Source organism: Monodelphis domestica, chromosome 4 (assembly GCF_027887165.1).
Source record: "Monodelphis domestica isolate mMonDom1 chromosome 4, mMonDom1.pri, whole genome shotgun sequence".
Lineage (NCBI taxonomy): Eukaryota > Metazoa > Chordata > Mammalia > Didelphimorphia > Didelphidae > Monodelphis > Monodelphis domestica.
The window spans coordinates 225,997,854-226,024,879 of NC_077230.1; the positions used below are offsets into that span (position 1 = coordinate 225,997,854).

At 39.3% G+C, this 27,026-nt stretch overlaps 1 long non-coding RNA gene across 2 annotated transcripts; it reads left to right on the plus strand.

Moving 5' to 3' along the window:
• Window positions 1-2,981: 2,981 nt before the first annotated feature.
• LOC103098856 (uncharacterized) lies at window positions 2,982-15,386 on the plus strand. Of its 2 annotated transcripts, XR_467823.2 has the most exons (3): window positions 2,982-3,215; window positions 3,309-3,593; window positions 9,394-15,386. It is a non-coding gene; the product is annotated as an uncharacterized LOC103098856 (long non-coding RNA). The 2 variants fall into 2 exon arrangements; XR_008911281.1 differs by having other exon boundaries at window positions 3,020-3,593.
• Window positions 15,387-27,026: the final 11,640 nt, after the last annotated feature.

Below are 27,026 nucleotides of genomic sequence, written 5' to 3' on the forward strand. Positions count from 1 at the left end.
TCCCAGGAGGTCTAAAATTTCATTCCTTTCCTGCTGAACAAGAGAAAACCATTCTAGATTAAACTGTCTTGTTCCCCTTCCCTGAGGGAAAGATGAAGCCACAGTGCTGGTAGGCTGCTATCATGTAAGGGGAAAAACACTCCCTCTATCTACTGTCAGGAAGACATCACTTCAGATTCATATGATCCAGGCAGCTACATGGTTCAGTAGATAAGAGCCAGGTCTGGGCACCTGGTCCTGGGTTCCAATCTGGCCTCTGATACTTCCCACCTGTGTGACCCTGGGGAAGTCACTTACCATCAGTTGCCTGGACCTTACTGCTCTTCTTTCTCCCTAGGAACTGATTCGAAGATAGAAAATAAGGGTTTAAAAAATTTCATATGATTATAAATAAGGAGCTGTAAGAGACCTGGAGGCTCTCTAGTCCAACCCTTTAATTTTACAGATGAGGAAACTGAGGCTTATTCAACTTGTCCCACATCACTATCAAAGGCAATTTGGATCTTCTGGTTACATAGTGTTTTTTCCTTGAACCACTACCAGTTCTGAAATTTATTAACTATGTGACCCTGGAGAAATCACTTACCCTATCTGATCTTCAGTTTCCCCATCTGTAAAATAAAGTTAAAGGCACCACCTGTCTCACTAATCCTAGTTGTGGTAGCACCTGGTAAACTTTAACTTCCTTTCCTCAGGTGAGTAACAGTGGCGACAGCTGAGGGGGTAAATGAGAAAGAAGAGGGGGAGCTGGGAAAAAATCTGGGGAAGAGAAAACTTTTGTTTGGGCTTCTTCTCCACCTTAAGTCCTAATTTTAAATGACAGTTTAGGGAGTTTTTTTTAAAGTTAGACTTGTATGGTCACCACCTTCTTCCCACTGGTCCAGAGTTGGCCTGGGAACGTGGAGCCACTGAGGGTCAATATTAAGCTGCTGAGCCATCCCAATCAATCAAAGGAATGGCTTGGGCCGAGGCCTCCCAACCACGAAGATGCAGGTGCGAAGAACAATTTCTACCCTTTCCCTTGTCCTCTGTTTTAAAAAAATAAAAAGAAAGGGATGTACCCTGAGAGGGAGGTTTGGGCTTTTGGTATGGAGAGAGAGAAAAAAAGAGGAGAACCCCCCTTCCCACAAAGTGGGGTTCAGGGGAGACAGAAGATGTAACAGGTTGGCTCAGAGAGAGGAGAGGGGGTTTGAAGATTTTTCCCTTTCTGCTTTCTCTCTTTAGCTAAAGCTGCTCTCCCCAATTCACTCTTGTCCTTCTTGTCCCCTCTCCACTACTAGAGACCAAAGGATCTCCCCCTTGATCCATTCAATCACACTCAGCTTGGGGAACAGATAACTTTAATGTTAATTCAATCAGGTAATACAAATGGAATAATGGGCAGGGAAGAATGGGAAAAGGAAAGTGGGAAAAGGGGGTCCCTGCCTCTATCTAAACCCTTTTCCTCCCTCCTTGAGTTTGGGGGGAACTCAGGTCGTGGCAACCTGAGCCCCCTGAGAGAAAGTCAGGTTGACTCACTCCTGGGCAACAGGAGCTGAGATAAAGTCTGCTCAGGTTTCTCTTCAGAAAGTCCCTTCAATTGGGAAGTATTGGGGGAGGGGGAGGAAAGACTTCCAGTCACCAGCAGGAAAAGGGGGTAACCCTCAGGAGAAAGTCTTTATCTACCTTCTCTCTTCAATGTCTCAAGACTGAGTTAGAGTCTCTCCTCCTCAGGAAATTCACTCCTGGGGCCCCTCCCCCCATCCAGGTGATCAATTTTATATTCTCTTCAGTCTGGCACTTTTTCTCTAGTGCTAGCCTCTATCACACCTCTGGCTCAGTTCAGTGATTGACTGAGCCTTTGGTTTGCTATACAGATGGTTCAAGGAAATGGAGACCTGCCTTGGACTGGCCTCAGGAATGAGATGATTACTCTTGGTTAAACATTGGGAGAATAAAATGCTGCCAGTAGGTAACCAGGTATTGGGGATACTTAGGGATCCCAGCACAGAGAACAATCTCACCCTAAAATTGACATAGCATCGTACACGGAATCTTGAGCTCTTCAAAGTGTTTTTGTGTTTAGTCAAAAATTCTGGTCCTCTTCATTTACCGAGCAGCAAAGTAACACAGGCCTGCTTGAGAAGGGAAAAGAAAAACAGATGCCAGTTGGTAGCCGCTATTTTTTCTCACCTTTGTTCTTCTTTACTCTATCTATATTTCCCTTGCAGATCAGACACCTAAATAACTTTCTTTTAATAGATTTAATAACTGATTTCAACAAGGGGGCACAAACAGAAATCAGCTATTTAGAACCCTCAGAGAATGAGACTTTCAAGAGTTCTGAATTTTTTGAGGGGAAAGCCACATGTCCCCTTAAGCACAGGAAGGGAGGGGGCAAGAGAACAAGTATTTATTTCTCAGCTACTGCAGGCCAGGTGCTTTACAAATCTTGCCTCATTTAATCCTTGAAACAGGTTTGGGTGGTTGATGCTATTGCTAGCCCCGTTTTACAATTGAGGAAACTGAGGCAGGCAGGCGAGGCCAGCACTCTCTCCACCACTACACATAGCTGCCTCATACATTAAAAGAAAAAAGAAACAACAACCCAAACTGGCCACTCGTGGCAGAAATCTCCTCATGATCTCTGGTCTGAAATTTCACTGGATGATATTGGGAGGAAGCTCTAAGTCTCTGTGGATAACCCACCCACAGATAAATGGTGAGTCAACCATACAATACAGCTCATTCATAAATCTGGTAACTGCTTTAAAAATGTGGTGACAAGACTAGTTTTCCCTTACTTCTCTTTTTAGGCTAAATAAATATGCTCAGAGAATCCCCTGGGACCAGGAGTATCTCTGAGTCCCGGTAAGGGTGAGCTATTAGAATGGGCTTCTTTCTACTTTCCTTTTTCCTTAGGTTTGTGTCCTTGGCCCATGAAGGCATTCTTTCTGCAGGCCTACCTTCTGTTCCTCCTGCAAACCTTTGCCAGCTTCCCAGATTCATCTGCAAAGGCAGTGAGGCTTAGCCTGGCCAAATGCACATTGTTATCAGGTCAGGCAAGCTGGCTGTGTTCTGAAAAAGGGGGCATAATGCTGCTGTTCAACCCAGTGCCTGGAGTCTTGGGCTGCATGCATAAGAGGAGCCCAAGCTGCCTCCTCTCTCTTCTTCAAAAACCCTCACCATTCAAGTGGCAATAGAAGTAGGAACTAGCATCTAAATGGCTCTATAATGTATGCAATGTGTCTTACATATTTTCTATTCCTACCTCCTCTTCAAATCTTTCTGGGAATATAAAAACACACAATGACCTTTCTTCTCTTCAGTTCTCACCAGGCTGCCCTTTGGACTTCTCCTGTGAGTCCTCTTCATCTTGGAAGATCACTTCCACCCTGGAACTCACCTGGCAGAAGTGCCGCCTATACCTGGAGCCCTTCTCTCCAATTGGATGATTTCCTCCAGAACTTCCATTTAAAGAGGGATTTCAGCCCAACCATCTCTTCATTTTTCACCAGGCTGGACTATTCCAGATTTCTGCATCCTAACCCTATTGTGTAGGTTTCCCCCCACTGTCCTTTTCAACTTCTTTTTATGCTTTCCTCCATTAAAAGGTAAGTTCCCTGAGAGCAGGAACTATTTTTCTTTTGCTTGTATTTATGTTCCAAAAGTTTAGTATTGGGGCAGCTAGGAAGCACAGTGGACACAGGCCTAGAGTCTGGAGGACCTGGGTTCAAATTTGACCTCAGACATTTCCTAACCATGTGACCCTGGTCAGGTCACCATTTGCCTAACCCTTGTCTTAGAGTGTTGCTAAGACAGAAAGTAAGGGTTAAAAAAAAAGAGTGCATTAGCTTACTCTATGTTTTTGCCAGTTCACTCTTAAAGTATAATTAACTTAAGGTTAATTAAAACCCTTTAGTTTTTTCCACATAATCTTCTATCTACTAGCCATGCTGCCCCCATCTACTTGTATAATTTTTTAAAAGTTCCAGACTTTTCATTTATTGCATCTTGCTAAAGTCATGCTTGTGGGTTTTGACTTCTAGATATCATTACCTCCTTTTCTAGTTGCATACAAACAACATATTAATAATCCATTCTAAAATTTTGGCAGGAACTAATGTCTCTGACTTATAGTTTTCAAGATCCAGGTTCTCTGTTTTAGAGACAAGAATCCTTGTTCATTTCCAGGCCAGTGGCACCTTCCTCTACCCAGAATTCCAAGTTCTTTCAGTACACTGTTCTATCATTAATCTAAGATTCAAGATAGGTCCTCATTTCCTATTCCTCGTTTATCCTGTCTTTTAGTTTCTCTTAAATATCTTGATTCTACCTTTTCCAATCTGATGATCACTCCATTTGACAGAAAAGACAAGCAAAATAAGAATCACAGTTCTATTTTCACTTTAGTGAAAGATCTCATTACAATATCTACCTCAAGCAGTAAGCTCAATCTTTGCTTTTCTTACTTTAAATATAGTTTGAAGAAGTTCTTTTTGTTGTCCTCAGTGCTATTTTGTATTGCATGAGTATGTGTGTGTGTGTGATCAGCAGTGATCATGGAGTTAGGATTACAGGGCATAAGACTTCGGGGCTTTGATTACATTTCCTTATGGAGGATGTGGGGCATGACTATTGATACCCTTTTATTGAGATGATGAGTACTTCTCTTTAGGTCTAATCTATTAGATTAATTGGCTGGCATAATCTCTTGTAGGTCAGAGATAGCCTTTTGTACTGAGCCTGTTGAAAAGGGGGGGGTTATTGAATGAAATCAAATTTATAAGAATACAAGCCAATTGACAAATGGTCAAAGGTTATAAACAAGCTGTCTTCAGATGAAGAAATCAAAGCTCTCAATAATCATGAAAAAATCATCTAAATCCCTCTTTATTAGAGAAATGCAAATTAAAACAACTCTTAGGTACCACCCCACAAGTATCAGATTGACCAATATGACAATAAAAGAAAGTAATAAATATTGGAGGGGAGGTGCCAAAATTGAGACACTAATGCATTGTTGGTGAAGTTGTGAACTGATCCAACATTCTAGAGGGCAATTCAATGCCCAGTGAGCTATAAAACTGGGCATATCCTTTGACTCAGTAATACTACTACTAGTCTGTATACCAAAAAGACCAAAATAAGGGGAAAGGATCTACTTATACAAAAATATTTAAAGCAATTCTTTTTGTGGTGGCAAAGAATTGGAAATTGAAGGGATGCCCATCAATTGGGGAATGTCTGAGCAAATTGTGGTATATGAGGGTGACAGAATACTATTGTACTATAAGAAACGATAAATAGGATGTTTTCAGAAAAAACTGGAAAGACCTTCATGAACTGATGCAGTGAAATAGGCAGAACCAGAAGAACATTATACACAGTAACAGGAATCTTGTGACATGATCAACTGTGAAAGACTTAGCTACTCTCAGCAATACAATGATCCAGGACAGTTCTGATGGCTTTATGACAAAGAATGCTATCCACCTGTAGAGAAAGAACTGTTGGAGTGGGAATATAGATTAAATCATATGATTTTTCACTTTAGTTTTTTTTGTTTTTATTTTATATAAATATGTTTTTTTTATAACAATGAACAATATGGAAATAGGTTTTGAATGATAATACTTGTATAATCCAAATTAAATTACCATCTCTAGGAAGGGGGAGGGAGGGAAAGCAGGGAGTCAACAACTTCAGAAAACTTATGTGGAAAATTATTACATGTAATTGGTAAAATAAAATGTCTTTTAAAAATAAAAGAAAAAGAAGATTATTTACAGATTTGGGTCTTTTTCTTTTTGTTGGAGAGTTCTGCAGAAAACTGAGTTCAGATGAGAGAATAACAGAACTAAGAGATCTTAGTTCCAAGCCTGTGTAAGCCTCCCTATCTTGGGACTTAATAATGGTTACTTTGGGGGAAATGACACCTCAGAGTTGTAGGCAATGCCCCATATGTCTGAGAAATGAGTTATTTTTCCCAGTTTCCTGGATAAAGGAGGGCAAATTTTCTGACATATGTTTAGTACTTAATGAAGTTACTTTAAATATATTGTTTTTGAAGTGAGAAGAACTTTTTGAGTAGTCTTAGCCTCTTCTGGAAAAGAAGATGATGAGCATGGGCTTGAAGCTGGAAAAAATGGCAAAGAGACTAAACCACAACATGGGAAAGACCTGAACTTTGCTCTCTGCTATTAATATAAATTAGTTGGACTATGCAGGTGTAATAAGAAGAGGACTACTTTAAAAACAAAAAACTTAACTTCCATTTTATAATGGGCTAGGCAGTGGGTGTTAAGTGACTTGCTTTGGGTCACATAGGTAGGAATTGTCTGAGACCAGGATTTCCCATCTCCAGGTCTGGAACTCTATCCATTTTGCTACCTAGCTGCCCCTGAGGATTACTTCTTTAGAAACCCCAACTCTGCTTTCCTTCTGGTAGGAATGTAAACCACAGAATGGTGCCACCAATCCGGAGTCTATATAGAGTTCTGGGAGAGGGAAAGAGTAGAATTTTACTGATTATTCATAGTCCACTCAGAGTCATTTATGTTTTAATTTTCAGTAGAGTTAAATAAAGGCTGTTGTATACCTGATATTCCTTGTACTTTGAGTGACACATGTTGGAGGGGCTGTGACAAAGTAGGAATACGAGTGCATTATTGATAGAGCTGTGAATTGGTAGAGCCTTTCTGAAAAGCAATTCAGAACTATGTACAGAAATACATACCCTTTGATCCTACTATATCATTATAAGTATTAAAGAAATTATAGAAAGAAGAAAAGGATCTATATATGCAAAAATATTTACAGCAATTCTCTTTAGCCAGAAATGGGAAATTAAAGGGATATCCTCCTATTGTGGAATGACTAAAAAAACTGGAATTTAGGGAAATAATAAATTATTATACTATAAGAAATGCCAAAATAAACAATTATGGAAAGTAAAATCCAAAGTACAGAGGGTAGAGCATCAAGGTTGGAGTAGGGAGAATCAGGGTTCAAATCCGAGCTCAAACACTTCTTAAGTGTGTGACTCTGGGCGAGTCACTTAATTCCTTTTGCCTAGCCCTTGCTCTTCTGATTTAGAATTGTTATTAAGATACAAAGTAAGGTTTTTTTAAAAAAGGAAACTAGGAAGACTTTAATGAACTTATACAAAGAGAAGTGAGCAGAACCAGAGCAGTTTATACAATGATGACAAGAAGATGAGAGACCATGGTGTATAAGGACCTATTGAAGGGACTAGGGTTGTTCATTTTCTTCTATTTTTTTCATTCTTTTGGTTTTGTTTTATTGTTTCTTGATGTCTCATGAAGTTTTTTTCTTCAATTCCCCAATTCTAATTTTTAAAGAATGAATTTCTTCCATGACCTTTTGATCCTCTTTTTCCATTTGATTCATTCTATTCCTGAAATTCTTTTCTTTATTGGATTTTTGTGCCTCTTTTCCCAGTTGTCCAATTTTGCTTTTCAAGCTGTTATATTCTTTTTGCATTACTTTCATTTCTTTTTGCCATTTTCTTCCACTTATTTAATTATTTAATTCCTTTTTGAATTCTTCTAGCATCTGAGACTAATTCCCATTTTTCTTTGAAGTTTTTCCTGTGGTTGCTTGGATCTCCCCTATTGACTCCCCATACCCTATTGACTCTGTGCTTTGCTCTTTGTCTCCATGAAAATTTTTTTGTGGTTAGGTATTTCTTTTGCTGTTTGCTTATTTTCCTGCCTTTTTTTTTTCTTGCAATGTGGACTGGGAGTTCTGAAAGCTGCTAATTCTGTCTCCTCTGTTGATGGCTTTCAGGACTCAATACTCTAAGCTATTTTTCACTGGGGCTAAGGGTTTCACCACAGCACAGGCTTGAAAGGCACTATGGACTTCAGGGTCTCACTGCAGACTGGTGCCAAGGCCTGAGATTTCAAGGGTGGGGGGGTCTGAGGTGCTCTTTTGTTGGTATAGCCTGGGTCCCATGATCCTAAAATTGACCTGGCACAGTTGGTTGGGGGGGAGGAGGGTTGGCCAGCATTCCTCTGGGTACAAATTTCCTTCTAGTTCCCCCTAATCCCATGAAAAGTAATTTTCTCTGCCTATCTTTCACGTTATGTTCAGTGGGAGAGCCCCCTCATTCTATCCTGCTTTGACTCCACTTGTTTTGAGGCATTTTTCAAAGATTGGTTTGGAAGGATTGTCAGGGTGGTTTCAGCTTTTGCTGCTACTAAGCCGCCATCTTGGTTCTGCCTCCCAGAACTAGGGCTGTTTAGCTAATAGAGAAGAAAAGGCTTTTGCAAGTATCTGAAAAACTGTATTGTGGAGGTTCAAAGAAGTGGTTTGCACAAGATCACTGAGGTATTAAGTAGCAAGCAATACTCTTCCTTTTTTTATGTTAAGCAGAATTAGTCCTCTCTTTAACTCTTCTCCCAAAGCTCTCTTCACCTATCCGCCTCAAGACCAAGCCAAACAAGTTGAATATACCATATTGATCTCTCTTCTTTGGATTGCTCTAGTTTATCAATGCCTTTCCTAAAATATGGTATCTATAATTTACGACAGTATTCCAAGTGCCATCTGATTAGGGGGAAGGGACCCCAAGGGTCTCATTTTCATTCTGGGTACTCTACTAAGTTAGCTTTTGTGTGTGTGTGTGAATCCTCTCCTATCATCTGTCAACATATCATTGACACTTATTAAGCTTGCAGTCTACCAAAACCCCATGATGAGGTCTCAGTCCTTAAAACAGGTACAATTTGCACTGCCCAGCATCAACTCACATAGTGATTTGGTGATCTGGATTTTGAAAAAGCTTGATGCAAGGGTCATTTTCCTCTGGGATTCACAGCATGGGGAAGGTCAAGCAGGTCTCTGCTCAGGTCTGCCTCCTCCCTGAGCTCAGCTGCTAAGAGCTATAGGCTTCCATTGTAGGATCTCCAATGGATCACCTGACTTAGTCCTTTCTATTTCTGTTATTCATTCTACCTAAGATTAGGAAATCATAAATACATTCTCAGTGGCTGCCTATTTGTTACTGTTCAGTTGTTTTCAGTCATGTCTAACACTTTTTGACCCCATTTAGGCATTCTTGGCAAAGATACTAGAATGGTTTGCCATTTTCTTCTCCAACTCATTTTAAAGATGAGGAAATGGAGGCAAACAAGATTAAGTGACTTGCCCAGGGTCACCCAGCTAGTGAATGTTTGAAGCCAGACTTGAACTCAAGAAGAAGAATCTTCTTGACCCTAGGATTCATCACTCTACCCTCTATGCCCCTTCCCTGCCCCAGCCACATAGTAACCACTTAAGAAAAAAGCCCCAGGAAAAAAATTGGAAAATGAGGGGATGCCCTTCAATTGGGGAATGGCTGAACAAATTGTGGTATCTGTTGGTGATGGAATACTATTGTGCTCAAAGGAATAATGAACTGGAGAAATTCCATGTGAACTGGAATCACCTCCAGGAAGTGATGCAGAGTGAGAGGAGCAGAACCAGGAAAACATCATACACAGAGACTGACACACTGTGGCACAATCGAATGAAACGGACTTCTCTACTAGCAGCAATGCAATGATCTAGGACAATTCTGAGGGACTTATGAGAAAGAACTGTGGGAGTAGAAACGCAGAAGAAAAACAACTACTTGATCATGTGAGTTAATGGGGATATGACTGGGGATGTAGACTCTAAATGAACCTCCTAATGCAAACATCAGTAACATGGAAATAGGTCTGGATCAATGACACATATAAAACCCTGTGGAATTGCACGTCGGCTATGGGAGGGGAGGGAAAGAACATGAATCATGTAACCATGGAAAAATATTCTAAATCAATTAATTAAATAAAAATTTCAAATTAACAACAACAACAACAACAAAAGGCCCAAGGGCCCCTTCTCAAAGTGTGCAGCAATTCTTGCTCTGTTTACCACTGAGGGAGAGGGAGAGATTACATCTGTTTCGGCCTCTTGTGTGCACAGTAGATTCTGGCTTGACAACCATTTAAAAGTCTTTTCATCAACATGAGGTAAGTGATGGGAATAAACCCGAGAATACTTGCACATGCTTTGAATGGGAAGAGAAAGGGTCCCTTCATGAAGAATTTACAGAATGTCTCATCAAGCTATATAAGTTGATAGCAGACAGAGTGTACTGGACATGCTCCAAGGCCTGGACACAGAATGGCCAGTCTTTCCAGACTTCTCTCCCCACCTCTACTACTTTACAATAACTATTCTCTAACTAGGTCTCCTTCAAACTTCTTCTGTGATGTTGCTATTTTGAATATGAGTGTATAACTTTAAAGTGATCTCTCTTATATTTCAGAGGCATCTAGTAGGTGCAATAGATAGAGCATGGTGCCTGGAATCAGGAAGATGAATTCAAATATGCCTCAGACATTTACTAGTTATATGACCTTGGGCAAGTCACTTAACCCTGTTTGCCCCGGTTCTTCATCCGTAAAATGAGCTGGAGAAGGAAATAGCAAACCACTCTAGCATTTTTTGGCAAGAAAATATCAAACAGTTGGCCATACATGAAATGAATGAACAATAACATATTTCCTCCCATTGGGGGTGGTCCATGTTCTAGTCCTTCAAATATCTGAAGACTGCTAAAGATACTCTGAGTCTTCTTTTCTGCAGGATGAAAATTCCCAGGTCTTCTGATTATTGTTCAACTGTTATAGTTTTGTGTCTTCTCTATTGTGACCAGCTTTGCTGGACTTGTTCCAACTTGTTAATGTCCCTCTTAAAATGGGGTGTCCAGAGGGACCAGGTATGCCAGATGTACTCTTCTCAGACCAAGTGCAGCAGGATTATTATTTTCCGTGACCTGGATATAATATTTTACTAACTTCACTTAAGATCTCCTCATTAGATTTCTATTGTTTTCGACTGGGGAACCTGTCTGAGCCCAGATGGAAGCAAATACAAGGAAAATTCCATTTGCTTTAAAATTAGGTTACAGAGCGGAGTATTTGCCCTGCTTACTCTGTGCCTTTCTCTTCCCCCTGTGCTTCCACCTGTTACCCAATTAACACCCCATTATGCCGAACACCTGCACAGAAGCTATTAACAATATCCCTTCCAGGACTCTTGTCACCTTGGCTCAAATGCCACCTCTCTGTTCTGAAACACCTGTGTCTACTGCCAGGCATCACAGGTGTTTGCCTATAGGAAGGCTTTGGCGCTTGCTGAGTTTTTTCCTGAGAGGAGGAATTAATGTGGTAATTAATGCAGATATCCCCCCAGAAGCTCCTCTCCCTCAGCTCAAGGCTAAAGAGATGATCCTGACAGTTCTTTGAGTTTGAGAAAGTAACTTTGGGTACAAGTGAAAAAGGGCCACAAGGCCAGGGCAGTTCAGGGTGGTAGGAATGGGAAGAAAGAAGCAGAAGAGAGGATTAGGGAATTTTTTATTTGATTTTTTTCTTCTTCTCCACATTCTAGTGAAGAGAAGGATCAATGATTATAGTTTCTGAAATTCTAGCTTCTCAACCAACTCTCCTCAGATTTACAAGAGAAGGGTGAGAACTGAGAGCTTCCTAATTACACACCCAGAATGTACTTCATTCCAATTAACAAGTACTTATTAAGTTCCTACTATGTGCCAGGTATAGTGTCATGCCATGGGTATACAAAGACAATAAAGAAACTGGACTAGATGATCTCTTTTCCCCCCTTTGAATTTTTATATTTTTCAGTGAACAATATTCTCTTTCTTCTATCCTCCCCGTTCCCATTGAAAACAAGAAAAAATCCTTATAATAATGAAATAACAACCCCTGCCCTTTAAGTGCCCTTTAAGTGTCTGGGGAGACAACATTTACATATGTAAACTATGTATGAGATAAATGAGATCATTTTGGGGGGAGCAATAGTAATGAAGGAGAGGGTGAGGAATGGGGAAAGTCCTCATCTAGAAAATGGTACCTGAACTGAACTCTGCAGATATGAGGGATTCTAAGCTAAGGAGGTTGAGACTTTATTCTAGGTATGGTAAAGAACTTAGGCAAAGTTTTGATCCAGCCATAGCACTGCTGGGTTTGTACCCCAAAGAGATAATAAGGGAAAGGACCTGTACAAGAATATTCATAGCTGCACTCTTTGTGGTGGCCAAAAATTGGAAAATGAGGGTATGCCCATCAATTGGGGAATGGCTGAACAAATTGTGGTATATGTGGGTGATGGAATACTATTGTGCTCAAAGGAATAATGAAGTGGAGGAATTCCATGGAGACTGGAACAACCTCCAGGAAGTGATGCAGAGTGAGAGGAGCAGAACCAGGAGAACATTGTACACAGAGACTGATACACTGTGTCACAATCAAATGTAATGGACTCCTTTACTAGCAGCAACACAATGATCCAGGACAATTCTGAGGGACTTATGAGAAAAAAACATTCAGAGAAAGAACTGTGGGAGCAGAAGCACAGAAGAAAAACAACTGCTTGATCATATGGGTCGAGGGGATATGATTGGGGATGTAGACTCTAAGTGAACATCGTAGTGCAAACACCAACAACATGGAAATAGGTTCTGATCAAGGACACATATAATACCCAATGGAATTGCTTGTTGGCTATGGGGGTGGGAGGAGGGGAGGGAAAGAACATGAATCATGTAACCATGGAAAAAAATTCTAAATTAATTAATTAAATAAAAAATTTCAATTAAAAAAAAGAACTTAGGCAAAGGCCTAAGGATGGGCAATGGAATGTTGTGTGTATATGTGTGTGTGTGTGTGTGTGTGTGTGTGTGTGTGTGTGTGTGTGTTGATGGGAGAGGCAGCAAGGCTAGTTTAATTGAACCATAGTATCTGTGAAACATAATATTTTAAAATAAGTTTGGAAAACTAGCTTGGAACTAGGTTGTGAAAGACATTAAATGCTGAACAAAGGAGTTTATAATTGATCCTAGTATTAATAGGAAACTAGGAGGTCTTAGATCAGGGAAATTATATAGCCAAATCTATGATTAATCAATTAACTAATATTCATTGTTTATATTTCAGGACCTCATTTGTAAAATGAAGAGGTTGGACCAGATGGTCTTTTTCAGTTCTTTTGAATTTTTACATTTTTCAGTTAACCAGCATTTATTTTCACTTTCTCCTACCTTCTCCATCTCCATTATTTAAAAAAGCAGAAAACAATCCTTGTAATAAATGTAAGTTGCCAAGCAAAAAAAAATTTCTGGAGTAAACAGATGGAAAGCACCGTGAAATGTAAAATGGATAATTTCAAGTACATTAAATGGAAAAGTTTTTGTACAAATAAAACAAATGTTGCCAAGATTATAAAGAAAGCAGAAATTGGGAAAAATGTTCATAGCCCCTTGGATAAAAACCTCATATCTAAAATATATAGAGAATTTTCTCAAGTTTATAAAAAATGATACATTCTCCACTTGATAAATGACCAAAAGATATGAACACATAACTTTCAGATAAAGAAATCAAAGCCATATATAGGTATATGAAAAATACTCTAAATTACTACTGTTTAGAAAATTAAAGCCAAAATAATTCTGAGGTATCATCTCATACCTATTAGGTTGACTAAGATGACAAAAGGGCAAAATGGCAAATGATGGAGAAGATATGGGAAAATGGACACTAATACACTGCTGGTGGACCTGTGAACTGATCCAACCATTTTGGAAAGCAATTTGGATTTATGTCCAGAGAGTCATAAAACTGGGAATACCCCAAGACCCAACAATACCATTTTTGGGTCTGTTTTCCAAGAAGATCATGGAAATATGAAAAGAACCTATATGTTCCAAAATATTTATAGCAGCTCTTTTTGTGGTGGCAAAGAACTGGAAATTGAGGGGATTTTTGTCAATTGGGCAATGGTTAAACAAATTGTGGTATGATTGTGATAGAATACTACTGTGTTGTAAGAAACAATAAGGTTACTTTTTTTAAACCTGGAAAGAACTAAATGAGATAATGAAGAGTGAAATAAATAGAACCAAGACAAGATTATATATAGCTACAAACGTAATAGCTGAAGAATAACTTGAGACTATCCACCTCCAGTGGAAGAACTGAAAAACAGAAACAATGAAAGACACAATCTATATATTCATCTCTTTTTCTGCTATCATTTTTTCCTTTATTTTATTCCAGTAACAAATTTGCACATAAGTTTTCCAAGGTAACATGATTCATGTTGTCTCTCTTCCCTTATACATATCTCTTTACTGGCTGATGCCTTCTATGGTGTGGGGAGGGAGGGAGGATTTGAGATGTTTGAAAATAAATTCTACTAATAAATTTTAAAAATTCTGCATTGACCATGCTCAAGAATGCATGTCTTAGAGGCAGCTAGATAACACAGTGGATAAAGTTTCAGGTATGAAGTCAGAAGGACCTGGTTTCACATCTGGCCTCAAATACGTCCTAGCTGGGTGACCCTGGGCAAGTCACTAAACCTCAATTGCCTAATCCTTACCCTTCTTTTCTCTTAGAACTGCTATAAGGGAAAGATTTAAAAAAAAAATTTCTTATTATGCATCCTGAATCTTGTCTGAAATGATGAAATGCCCATTTCATCATTAGCACTCTGAAATCATGGTTGATTATCACTGATCAGAATTTTTAAATAATGTTATTTTGCCAATTACATGTACAAATTTTAACATTAATTTTCTAAAAGTTTGAGTTCCAAATTCTCTCCCTCTCCTCCCTCCCCTCTCCCTGAGACAGTAAGCAATTTGATATGGGTTATACATGCGCAATCATGCAAAATAAAATTCCAAATTAAGCATGTTGTGGAAAAAGAGACATAACTGATAACTGGTCAGTCTTTCATCAACTGTGTTGTTGTTATTATATAAATTGTCCCCTGGTTCTGCTAACTCCCCCTGTATCAGTTCATTCTGACCACCCCAGGTTTCTCTAAAACTATCCCTTTCGTTCTTTCTTATGGTATAATAGTATTATTCCATTAAATTACCATAACAACATTTACTCAACCAGTCCTCACCCAGTGATGGGCACTCCCTTAGCTTCAGAGTTTTTTGTCACTACACAAATCTCTTTCAGTTCTGATATTCTATGACTAAGATTCTGCTATGTGCCTGGCATGGTGCATTACATATGTATGATGTAAATATGTAGCTCTCTATTCCTGTGACAGACATGCTGTCAACACCCAGGATCAAGTTTACTTCGGGCTGTCAGATCCAGTTGGCTTCAGCTCTAGCCAACAACTTGGAAAAATCTCTCTATTAGACTAGCTGAAGTTGGTATAATTACCTTTGATAATGCTGATCTGACATCTCTTGATGAAATTGCCAAACAGGTAGCTGTTCTCATTTGTGAGTGATGATCTTGTAATCAGTCAACTGAGTCAAGTTTAATGGCTCTATTTTCAAATATATTTTGGCTTTTGTCGTTCAATTGTTTTTGAGTCATGTCTGACTTTTTATGACTCCATTTGTGGTTTTCTTGGCAAAGATACTGGAATGGCTTGCCATTTCCTTCTCAAGCTCATTTATAGATTGTGGAAACTGAGGCAAACAGGGTTAAATGATTTTTCCAGAACCACATAACTAGTAAGTGTCTGTGGCTGGATTTGAACTCAGGAAGATATCTTCCTGCCTCCACTGAGCCACCTAACTTTTTGACATTTGACTGTGAGGTACCAAAAAAAAAAAAGAATACTGGATTAATAAGAAGTAGGAAAATCATACTAGGGAGAACAAAGTTATATAGGAAGGATGCAAAGATATCACAAAAGGCTCCCAGCAATGATTCAATTCCTCCAGAGTGGTTGTAGCTTTTTTACCTGAATTTCATCAACTACTTACTGAGTTCTTGGAACCTGAATGGAAGCAATGCTCAATCATTATGGATCATGGGCTCTTATAGTTAGAGACAGAAGGGACCCTAGTGGTCATTTAGTCCAACTTCTCATTTTATAGGTGAGGAATGGGAGACCTGATTAAGTGACTTGCCCAAGGTCATAGATTTTGTAAGTGACAGAGTCAGGATTCAAACCCAGACCCTTTGACTTTGAATCCATTTTCACATGAAAGTAGCATAATATTCTGCACCCACCAAATGCTTAATGTTTCTTGAATGGTCTGTAGCACATTATTTACTAGAAATTGTAAAATTATAGAATATAAGTACAGGAAGGGTCCTTGGAGACAAAGCTAATGACATTCCAAATGTCAAGCCCAACCCCCATATTTGATAGATTTAGAAACTGAGGTTCAGTGAACTGATGTGTCCAAAGTCACATAGATAGTGATTACAGAGAGGAGTCTGGAACTCGAGTCTCCTGACTCCCAGCTCTTTCTCACCATGGGTTACTATTTGTTCTATAACTCCATCTGAAATCTTCTTGTCCATCTCCTGGTCCTCTGAAAAGTCCCAGATTTCCCATGGTCTACAGTTCTCCACTGGTGTCCTGCCCCATTCCATTCCATTAGAGATAGCTCCATTTTCCCCAAATCTCTCTCATCTGCATTGAGCTGCCAGGGGAGAAAAGTCCTTGGGAGATTTTCTCATCTGCTGTAGCTCCTTTTGTGGTTATGCTCAACATTAGAAGGGTACACAAGGGTAACCTCTGTGTATTCACACAGAGTCTTCCCTCTTTGATGTCCTTGGACCCTTTTTCTCCTCTTCTCTTCTAGACTCTTGCTTAGCTCCACAGCTTCCATGGATTTACTACCATCTCTATGCAGATGACACCTAGATTCACATATCCAGTTCTAACCTTTCCCCTGACCCTCAATCCCAAATTACTGGCCACTTTGGGGGTATTTCAAACTGGATATCCCAAAGTCGTCTCAAGGTCACCATAGCCAAAACGGAACTTGTTATTCCCTCCCCCCCCCCCAACCCTTTCCCTCTTCCAGATTCAGCTTTATCCCAGGTTCTTTGCTCACTCTACCCCACGCATTAGCAAGTCACTTAGCCTCAATTGCCTATCCCTTACTACTCTTTTGTCCTAGAATTGATATGGATTCTAAGAAAGAAAAAAGGTAAGGATTAAAAAAAAAGAACTGAAGTAGGTTCCAATTTCAATTTCCAAAATTTCCATTTCAAACTAGGTAGCAAGCAAACAAGGTTATAAAGTAGAAGGAAGAAAAGAATCAGGAAAAAAGGTCATGCAAGGTAAAATAGACTTGCCTCAAGTTATGTTGTCCTTGTTTCGACTCTGGTCTGAGGAACCCCAGGCTGCTGATCCATCATTTGGGGACAAAAACAACTGTAGGGAAAAGAGTTGTTTCTCCTCTGATCAAGAGAGCCCCTAATCTTGCATTGGTTCCTGTGAGACGTCCATAGGGATGACCCTCTCTGTAGTGACACAGAGAAGCCAGGGCAATCTGTTTATCATCTAGAGATGCTGTTGGGCCTCATCTTGTACCACATAGCTTGAGCTCTGTTTCACAACAGTGTCCTAGAGAATTAAGGAAAACTAGATGTGTTTGTGTATATGCCTATATATACATCCATACATGTATATACACATATGTACACATTTTATCTATATGTACACACACATGATTCATACACATAGGGTGTCCCAAAAGTCAGTGCAATTTAAAATTTAAATAGATTCGTTAGCCCAAAACTGTACTAAAGCTTTTGGGACAGCGTGTATACATACATGTTGGGTGAGTCTTTTTATGATCAACTCAATCCCTGAAGCTTGGACAGTTTCATCTGTCTCCTAGAATATCGGCACTCCAAGGTAATATAATACAGAATTCCTGCCCTCAAACAGATTATGGGCTCGATGGGAGGAAGATCTTTATCAAAAGTAATAACTAAAGAGTGATGATTTTTCTCATATAAAGTTGAAGTATTCCATAAATGTCAGCTATTATTATTCTGGATGTGATTTGAAAGGCATTAAAAGCTTGTCTGCTGGGGAAATATCTTCCCGTCTGCCAAATGCCTGAAATTCCCTTTCTTTAAAGTGATTTTTTTGAGGGCTTTCTGACTGTCATTTTGGCCAAGGGCATTATTTTGCTTTGGAGGGGAAATATATTGTAACTAGTAAACACATCAGAAGAGTTGAGCTTCTTTAATTAATCAATTACTTTCTACCTAGTGGTGAGTGAAGCCCTTGGGTACGAGTCCTGGGACAGGAGAACCTTTATGGATAGAAGAGACATGTGTGTGTGTGTGTGTGTGTGTGTGCGTGTGCTCTTCAGAGGGTAAGGCAGATGGGTTAGGCCAGTGGAGGATGCCAGGTAGCTGAAGAACAGCTTGAAGGCAACTTATCTGCATACTTAAATTGAACTGAGAAAGAGGACACACCACAGCAGGCAGGAATGAAAAATGTAAAGATAAACTTTGCCTACATCATACTTTTATTGACCAACCTCCTAAACTGTAGTCAATGCAGAAAACAAGTGTGTCAAACCTGGTCTCTGCTTCATCTTTTCATTAAGATCAAATCTGCCTTGACCATACTTTAGAAAGAGAAAATGGAATTTGAGGTCATGTATCTAGAAGTTACCTTGTTTCTCTTTTCATTTTACAGGTGAGAGAGAAATTGAGACCCAGAGAAAAATGCTTTCCCAAGGTTTTACACATAATAAGTTAAAGACCCAGTTTTGAACCCAGTTAGATCCTCTTTTAGGCTACTTTCTAGTCTGGCACCCCAGGAATATATTTATAATGTGAATAAGAAGGGAGGATTTAAAGCTGTCATTCAAGTTTCCATTGTAGATCTTTGATCTGGAGAAGGAAAGAATTGGAAGAAAGGTTTGAATACTAGCTGGTTTCAAATGTTTGAAAGATTCTTATGTGGAAGAAGGCTTAGATTTGTGCCACATAACATTGGAAGAGTTACAAGCAAGAAGTTAGAAGTTAGAGAGAGCAGATTTTTATTCAATTGAAAAAGAGGTTCTGGGTTGCCTTGTGAGATGGTTTTGAAGTACTTTCCCCATAGGATCATAAATTTTTAGAATGAGAAAAGACTTTAAATATCACCTAATCCATCCTTGACCTCCCTTCTTTTACAAATGAGGAAATTGAAGTCCATAGTAATTGAAGCTTGTCCATGGTCACATAGATGATTGGAGTCTTCAACTTCCACCATACCACACAATATTCTATATGATTGGAGATGTTCAAAAAGAGTCTAGATGCTGATTTGTCAAAGATGTTTAGGGTACCAGGCAGGGACATAAACAAAATAATCTCAAAGATTCCCTCCAACTGGGATTCTATGATTTTATTAGACTGTCAAGAAAAAGTGAAATGAGAAGAGAAGAAGGTCAAGGGCATATTCTTGGATTCAAAAAGTGGGAAGAGAAAGACAGACCAGTGAAGGAGGCAATAAAAAGAAGAGATAGACAGGAGAAGAACTAGCAGGCTGTGGGGTGGGCCAACCTCCCACAGGGGATGTGGTCTTGGAAGTGGGATGGTGTTGGTGGAATGATGGATGGGACACAATTTTTGCATTCAACCCAAAGCACAGGTTTCACAGGATAAACTGTTCCACCTTGGCTGAGCTCTGGCTTTATTTTATACCTTCATGATCCCACATCTACTTGGCACACAGTTTCATTCTCAACATACATGTTTCCATGGAACCTAACAACAGACAGGAAACCTAGGAAGATAGTCAATGAAACGTTATTGCTAAGTGCAGGATCAGAGGATAGAATCAACATGACCCAGATATAGGTCAGGGAATTCAGAGCACAGATTTGCCAGAATTTTTATGCCTAGAAAAGAGGGTTCTATCTAAGTGGTTATATAAGAATCCTTAGGTTTAATTTCATAAGTGGCCTCTCTTGGTAATATCCTAGGGGGTAATATCCTAGTGAGACATCTGTATTAGCCCTACAAGCATGTTGCTCTCATCTATTTTTCCTGGGACTAAGTAAGAATAATAATCATAGCAATTCCAATAATAAGGGAATATTAATAAGGAAAGTCACTTAGGGGAGTTTCAGAGGGTGTTTTCATCCTTCCTGGAGGCTGCTTTGCAGTCTCCGGTTTCCACGTGGACCATGTCAAACAGCATGGTCTTTGATGGCTCCAGGCACTAGGGCAGTATAAGGCACCAGAAAGTCAAGGAAGGAAAAGTTACTAAGGCAGAGGGGATGACAACAATATAAAAATAGTACAGAGAAACCAAGAATGAAGATGAAGGAAAGGTTCTTGATTAGCAACTAATAAAAAAAAAGTCAATTGAATTTGGTGTTCTGGGCATTACTGAAAACTTTCCAGAAAACATTCTCTACTTCCATAAGAGTGGCTGAGAGAGAAAAGAAAACTTATAAAAGACTTTGGAAGGAATAAGTGCTAAGGAAGGGGTAAGTCTGATTTCTTGGCTTTCTTGGCTATGAATGGAAAGCTGTGAAGAGGCAAAGTTCAGCTTTATATAAGGAAGACTTCTATAAACTAGAATTATTCAAAAGTGAAATGGGGTCCTAAAAAGGCAGGGGGCTATCCATCATTGGAGACCTTTCAGGGGAGATTATTGTATAGAGCAGCTCAAACCAGCATTCATTCCCCTCATAACCCTGTATCTGGCATCCAGACTTCGAAACCATATCCTTTCAATTCATTATTCCCCCTCCATACTCCATTTTCTAACTGCCCTTTATGTACTACCTTTCTCCAATAGTGTGTAAGGTTATTGGAGGCAATACTTATCTTTTTTGCTTCTATTTTATATCCCCAGTGCTTAACATAGTGCTAGGCACATTGTTGGTTGGTTGATTGATTTCCTTTGTACTCACAGAGGGGAAGTGACATCACTGATGAAATCTTTTGACCTGCACATGAATTGGGTTTAAGTGAGGCAGAGTTGCATGATTGACAACCTCATTCTCTATGCCAGAGTCATCAAAGTCCAATGGCAAGACAAAAGTCAAGACAACTGGTGATGGAACTTCCTTCCTTCGTTCCTTCTTTCCTTTGTTCCTTCCTTCCTTCTCCATTCTTGGCAGTGAAGTTGTTCTGAGTAAAGGTGAATTCCAAAGTGTGATCATACTTGTAGATGGCTGAAATGAAATGGGCAAGTGTGTCATTGGAGTGGAAGAGATTGAGAAACTCTTATGGTTAGGCTATAAGTAAATATAAAATAAAAACATTGTAATAGCAATATTGTGGAATGATCAACTGTGAAAGACTGAGCTATTCTCAGCCATACAATGATCCAGGACAATTCTCAGGGACTTATGACAAAGAGTACTCTCCATCTCTAGAGAAAGAATTGTTGGAGTCAGATGCAGATCAAAGCACACTATCCTTCATATCAGTTTATTCATGGTTTTATTTTGGGGATTTGGTTTTATATAAATATTATCAGATAACAAAGACCAACATGGAACTATGTTTTACATAATAAAACATGTATAATCCAGATCATATTACTTATCATCTCTGAGAAGGGAGAGGGAAGAGGAGAGAGACAATTTGAATCTTATAATTTCTGAAAACATTATGTTGAAAATTATTACATGTAATTGGGAAAATAAAATATCATTGAATTAAAAAAAGAAAAAAGTAAGTTCTAGAAGGCATATTTCCCCAAAATAAGCCTGTTTCATTCACGTTAAAAATTTATAGATTAATACATCCATCTTCTTAGATTATTTTCCCTAAAAATATCAGGATATTTATCTGCCATGTCCTCATCTATATTGGCTACCTCTCTGGTAATTTTATCATTAAGTAACTGACCTTGATTTTGAAGGCAACTGAACCAACCAGTTCTTGAAATAAAAGGTTCTTCATTATTCACTTAATTTCCATTTTCTTTCCCTGCCTTCAATAAATCTGAAGCTTTCCTTTGATTGTTCTAGGAGGATTGTGATTTAGATTATAATCTTCAGGCCATAAGGCTAAAAGTTACTCACTTTTTCTATCATTTCTATCATTGTAACTTCTATTCCTTGCAAACCCCAAAATGCTGATTCCTTTATTTTTGTATCTTTTTTAATCCCTTACTTTCTGTTTTAGTAACAACTATAAGACAGAAGAGTAAAACAAAACAAAACAAAAGAAAGCCAGGCAAATGGAATTAAATGACTTGTGAGACATACAACTAGGTGTTTGAGGCTAGATTGGAACCCAGGTCCTCCTGTCTCTAGGCTTGGTGCTCTATCTACTGAATCATCTAGCTGCTTCTCTTTACCATTACTTTCATTTTGCCTATTTTTTTTTTATAATTCTCAATAACCACAGATACAGGCCTTCTAACATCTCATTGTATTTTGGAGATACTCTAATCACATTGATGCCATTCAATTTCACCAAATTTTTATTCGAATATAATAATATGCCTCTTCTTTTTTGTGCTGGCTATGTTTCCATTGAAAGTATTCTTCCTTTTGTCCTTTTTATTAAGGACCCTTTTAAAAAATTACCCCAACTGTTGGCTGTGTTGGTACATAGCACACATCATGTTCACTCCTGATAGTCTGATGAAATAATAGTGTGTTAAAACCCTAGATCTCATGCATTACATTAAATTGAATTTTAGCTTGCATTAAATATGACCTGAAATAATTTTATAATTTTTACCAATTTGAATTCTGCATTAGTTGAACTTGTATTACCCTGACCTGACTATATTCCAAGCAGGACTTATGCAATGATTGCTTTCCGTCTGGTTATCTAGACCCCTTAAATCTTGCTGGTGACGATGACCAAGACCTTGGGTGAGTCACTTGATCTCATTGAGCCTTGGTTGCCTCTCATAAAGCATTGTTAATAATCCTTGCTCTACTTACCTCACAGGGTTGAAATGCTTTGTAACCTTAGTGTGCTATGGAAATGAGAGCTATTATTATCGCCCCCCACACTGTTCCCTGGTTGTTTCTCATATTCGGTATCTGCCTCCAAAGATCAGCTTTGTGATAATACAGTGGTTTACATTTATCTTACGTGTTCATGCAAGAGTTTACAGTTTGTGGTAGATACACATACGCTCACCACTCTATTGGGGTTGGAATGGAGAAGATGAATTTCTCATGTTTAGCTAGAGATCCCACAGGGAGGCAGGGTGACTTACTCAGGGCTGAGGCATGCCACCAACACAGCTGGGAATAGAACCTGAGAATTTTGAATCCCAAGCTGCACTCCACGCTCTGAAGTGCTGAGTTTGGTGTCTCTCCCTCTCTGTTTTTGTCTTTTTAAACTACTACCTTGAAGAGTCATCAATCCCAAGCTGCCAGCAGGAGATGAGGCTCTTGCTGTATCTCTGAATGCCTCTATTACTCATGGTACAGGCATTATCAGTGAGTCATTCAGATAAACACTCTTGGCAGCGTCAATACTAGGGCAGGAGGGAAATAATACAGGATCTTCATAAAGTCTTCATAATGTTTTTTTAAAAGTATTTAAACTTCAGTGACTTAGGACAGACCAATTGTGAATAGAACCTTATTTTTTCTTTTCTTTCTTTTTTTGGTAGGGCCAATAGAACCTTATTCTTCCTTCCTTCCTTCCTTCCTTCCTTCCTTCCTTCCTTCCTTCCTTCCTTCCTTCCTTCCTTCCTTCCTTCCTTCCTTCCTTCCTTCCTTCCTTCCTTCCTGACTTCCTTCCTTCCTTCCTTCCTTCCTTCCTTCCTTCCTTCCTTCCTTCCTTCCTTCCTTCCTTCCTTCCTTCCTTCCTTCCTTCCTTCCTTCCTTCCTTCTTTTCCTTTCCGTCTGGTATCTAGACCTCTTAAATCTTGCTGGTGACGATGACCAAGACCTTGGGTGAGTCACTTGATCTCATTGAGCCTTGGTTGCCTCTCATAAAGCATTGTTAATAATCCTTGCTCTACTTACCTCACAGGGTTGAAATGAACTACAGAACTACAGGTTGATCCTGATCTGCCTGTGTAATGGGTGTAGAACACTCCAGGCTTAGAGTATGGGTGATTGAATAAATTTGTAAAAAGGCAAAATGAATTGGCTTGTTAGGATTGCCATGAACTTTTATCTTGTTTACCATTGGATATAGATGGCACCTCCTTTTTCTCCCTGCAGGATAGAAGAAGTTCCCTACTACCGTGGTTGGACCCTTTATGGTGAAATTATGAGAGGACAGATAAAAGAGCAGAAAGGATGTGGGGGTGGCATCAGTTGGGCTTCATTTTGAATCACTGGAGAGAAGACATCAAATATTCATTTAAATATTTTATTGACAATTCTAGGACACGGTCTTAGAGCCAGAAGATGATAAGGAAGTTATTGGGTCAGTCACTCAGTCAGTAAACATTTATTATGTTAGGCACTTAAATGTTGTTGCTGCTGTTGGTTCTTCATTTTCAAAGGACCAGTGACATCACTTGGATGGTATCTTGACTTGTGCATGATTTGGATTTAAGTGAATCAGAGTTACACAAAGTTATCAGCCTCATTCTCTCTTCCTGAGTCATTGAAGTCCAGTGCCAAGACAAAATCAAAATGACTGGGGATGGCCTGGGATGCAGTGAATGACCTTGACATCTTCAATGTTTAACCAAGCTCAAAGCATTCTGCATCACCTGCTTCAGCAGCCTTCCTGGCTTTTGAAACAAATTGTTCTTATCTGCCCATTCTTCATGTCTTCACGTGTCTGGGGATGACACGCTCCTAACTTGCCAACAGGTTGGAGGCTTCTCAGTTACCCGTAACCTAGTTTGGCCTGCCTGTCATCCTAGTTTACTTGGTTGTGGCTGCTGGGTGTGCTATGGGCTTCTTTGAGCAACAGGTAGGAGCTGGGTGGCCGATGGACACCAAAGAAGGCAGCCCTGAAAAGGGCTCGACAGGCTCTCACATCAGAGGTACTAGTCTTCCCTGAACACCACATATACCTTGAAAGACAAAGAAATGAAAAAGAAAGGTCTTGATCTCAAGGACTTCACAATCTTTGGGGGAAGATAATATATACGTGTGTGTATGTGAGTGAGTGCGTGTGTGTGTGTGTGTGTGTGTGTGTGTGTGTGTGTGTGTGTATGAAAGTTGAAAAGGGAGAGGGTAAATTCCAGATAAGTGCAGCTAGGTGAGAAATGATGAGATGACTGCCTTGGGCACCCTCCCTAAATGGAGAAGCTGAGAAGAGCTGTCCATCGTCCATCCTATCCAATTCTATCCAAACAGAACTAGGGAGGAGTCCCAGGGACAAGAGGTACCAAGGATATATGAGTTTTAGAAACTGATGTAATCTTGTAGGAAGATGAGATTCTGGAGGGCATGAGTAAAGTCCAGAAAGAGTTCAGCCATGTGAGAAATGATGAAATGGGTACTCTCCTTAAAGGGAAGATCCTCTCCATAGATCCTGAAATAGAAAGGACTATCTATTTGGAGGGATTTGGATTAGACCATTTGTTGTTTTAATTTCATTCTACCAAAAGGGCAAACTGAGGCACATCTCCATGCAAAATAACACTTATTAGCAGAGGCATGCTACCTATCAATAAATGGGTCGATAGCTTACCTCCATTCATGCCAAAGACCCTGAGCAAGAGGAAAGTTTCCCTTATATAGGTTTTTGGGTAGTACAGAACAAAGAACAGAACAGGGCAGATGACCTCATGGAATTGAGTACAAAATAAATAGTTATAGAGCTGGGGCAGAAGGAACAACATGATTGGTTGGAGATTTGTTAATGGGGTCTAGGAACGACTCCTCTTCTCTCATGAGACCAAGAAGTGCTTATTGTTGGAGTCCAACTGCAAGATAGTGGCCCAGACTTTTGGATAGAAAACCAGACATACTAGAAGAATAGTTTGGTGGTATAAAGATTTCAGGCCTAAAACTCTCTTTTTGTCACAGAGTCCCCAAGGTTAGCAAAATTCTTTGAGGTAAGAAAGCATCAGCAATTTAGTAGGAGAGATGGATTTCTAAACTTAACCCTTTACAGACTGAACCTAGTTCAGAGATAAAGAACCATGATTTAAGCAGTTACAGAACAAAAGCAATTACTTGTAAGTTGGATCAACAAAAAAGCTATAAGATCAATTTTGATCTTCTCAATTCCAGCCCTCTTACTTTACAGATGAAGAAATTTAGGCTTAAGGAAGGCAAGCGACTTTCCTAGGGTTACAAAGCAATAATTCCAATTGGCAGGATTTTAATTCAGGTTTCTGGACTCCAGAACCACCTTGTTTTCCACTGTATCCCTCAATCTCCCTATTTGTCAGAGGACTTGAAATAAGAATATGATGTATACCAATTATATCATGAGTGTACGAATATATGACATTTATTGAGAGCTTATTTCTATGTTTTAAGTGCTGGAGACACAAATAAAAAATAAGTGACTGCCTGTCACATGGGAGCCTGGGGTTCAAGTTCCCTATGAGGAGGTGCTTCTCTCATTTGGGAGCAGCTGGGAGGTTCAGTGGATAGAGAGCCATGACCAGAGACAGGAGGTCCTGGGTTCAAATCTCTGACACTTCCTAGCTGTGTGATCCTGGACAAGTCACTTAACCCCCATTGCCTATCCCTTACCGTTCTTCTGCTCTGGAACCAATACACAGTAGTGATTCTAAGACAAAAGTTAAGGGTAAAAAAAAGTGAGGTGGTCCCTACTTCCAGGGAGTTTAAACTCTAATTGGTGTAAAGCAACATACATAAAACAGTTCAGCTGTAAGATAGATGACAAAGCCCAGAGGTTCATAGGGTTCAATAGAATATCAGATGACAGTACCTGGTGGAGCACAGGGAAAAAACTGGTAAGGCCTGGAGTAATCCTCTATCTCACTGGAAAGCTTATAGTTGGTGATTCCCAGTTTATTCAAGTAGTATTAAAGGCCATATTTTTCTTCCTTCCCAGCTGTCCAGGGGGCTTGGGTGACCCAGGAGTCATTGGAGGAAGAACAAAGAAAAGACAAAGTTCTAATTTACAAGATCTTTAAGGAAATGGATTCAAATTTTAAAGACTAAGTCATTAATAGATAAAAGATCAAAAGATCTGCTCAGGCAATTGTAAAAGGAAAGCAAAACCAAGCTATCAATGTTATCAATAATCATATGAAAAATGTTCTAAATCACTGATTAGAAAAATGCAAATAAAACAACTTTGAGTTTCTTCCTCATACCAATCAGACTGGTAGAGATAACAAAAAAGGGGAAAATGGCA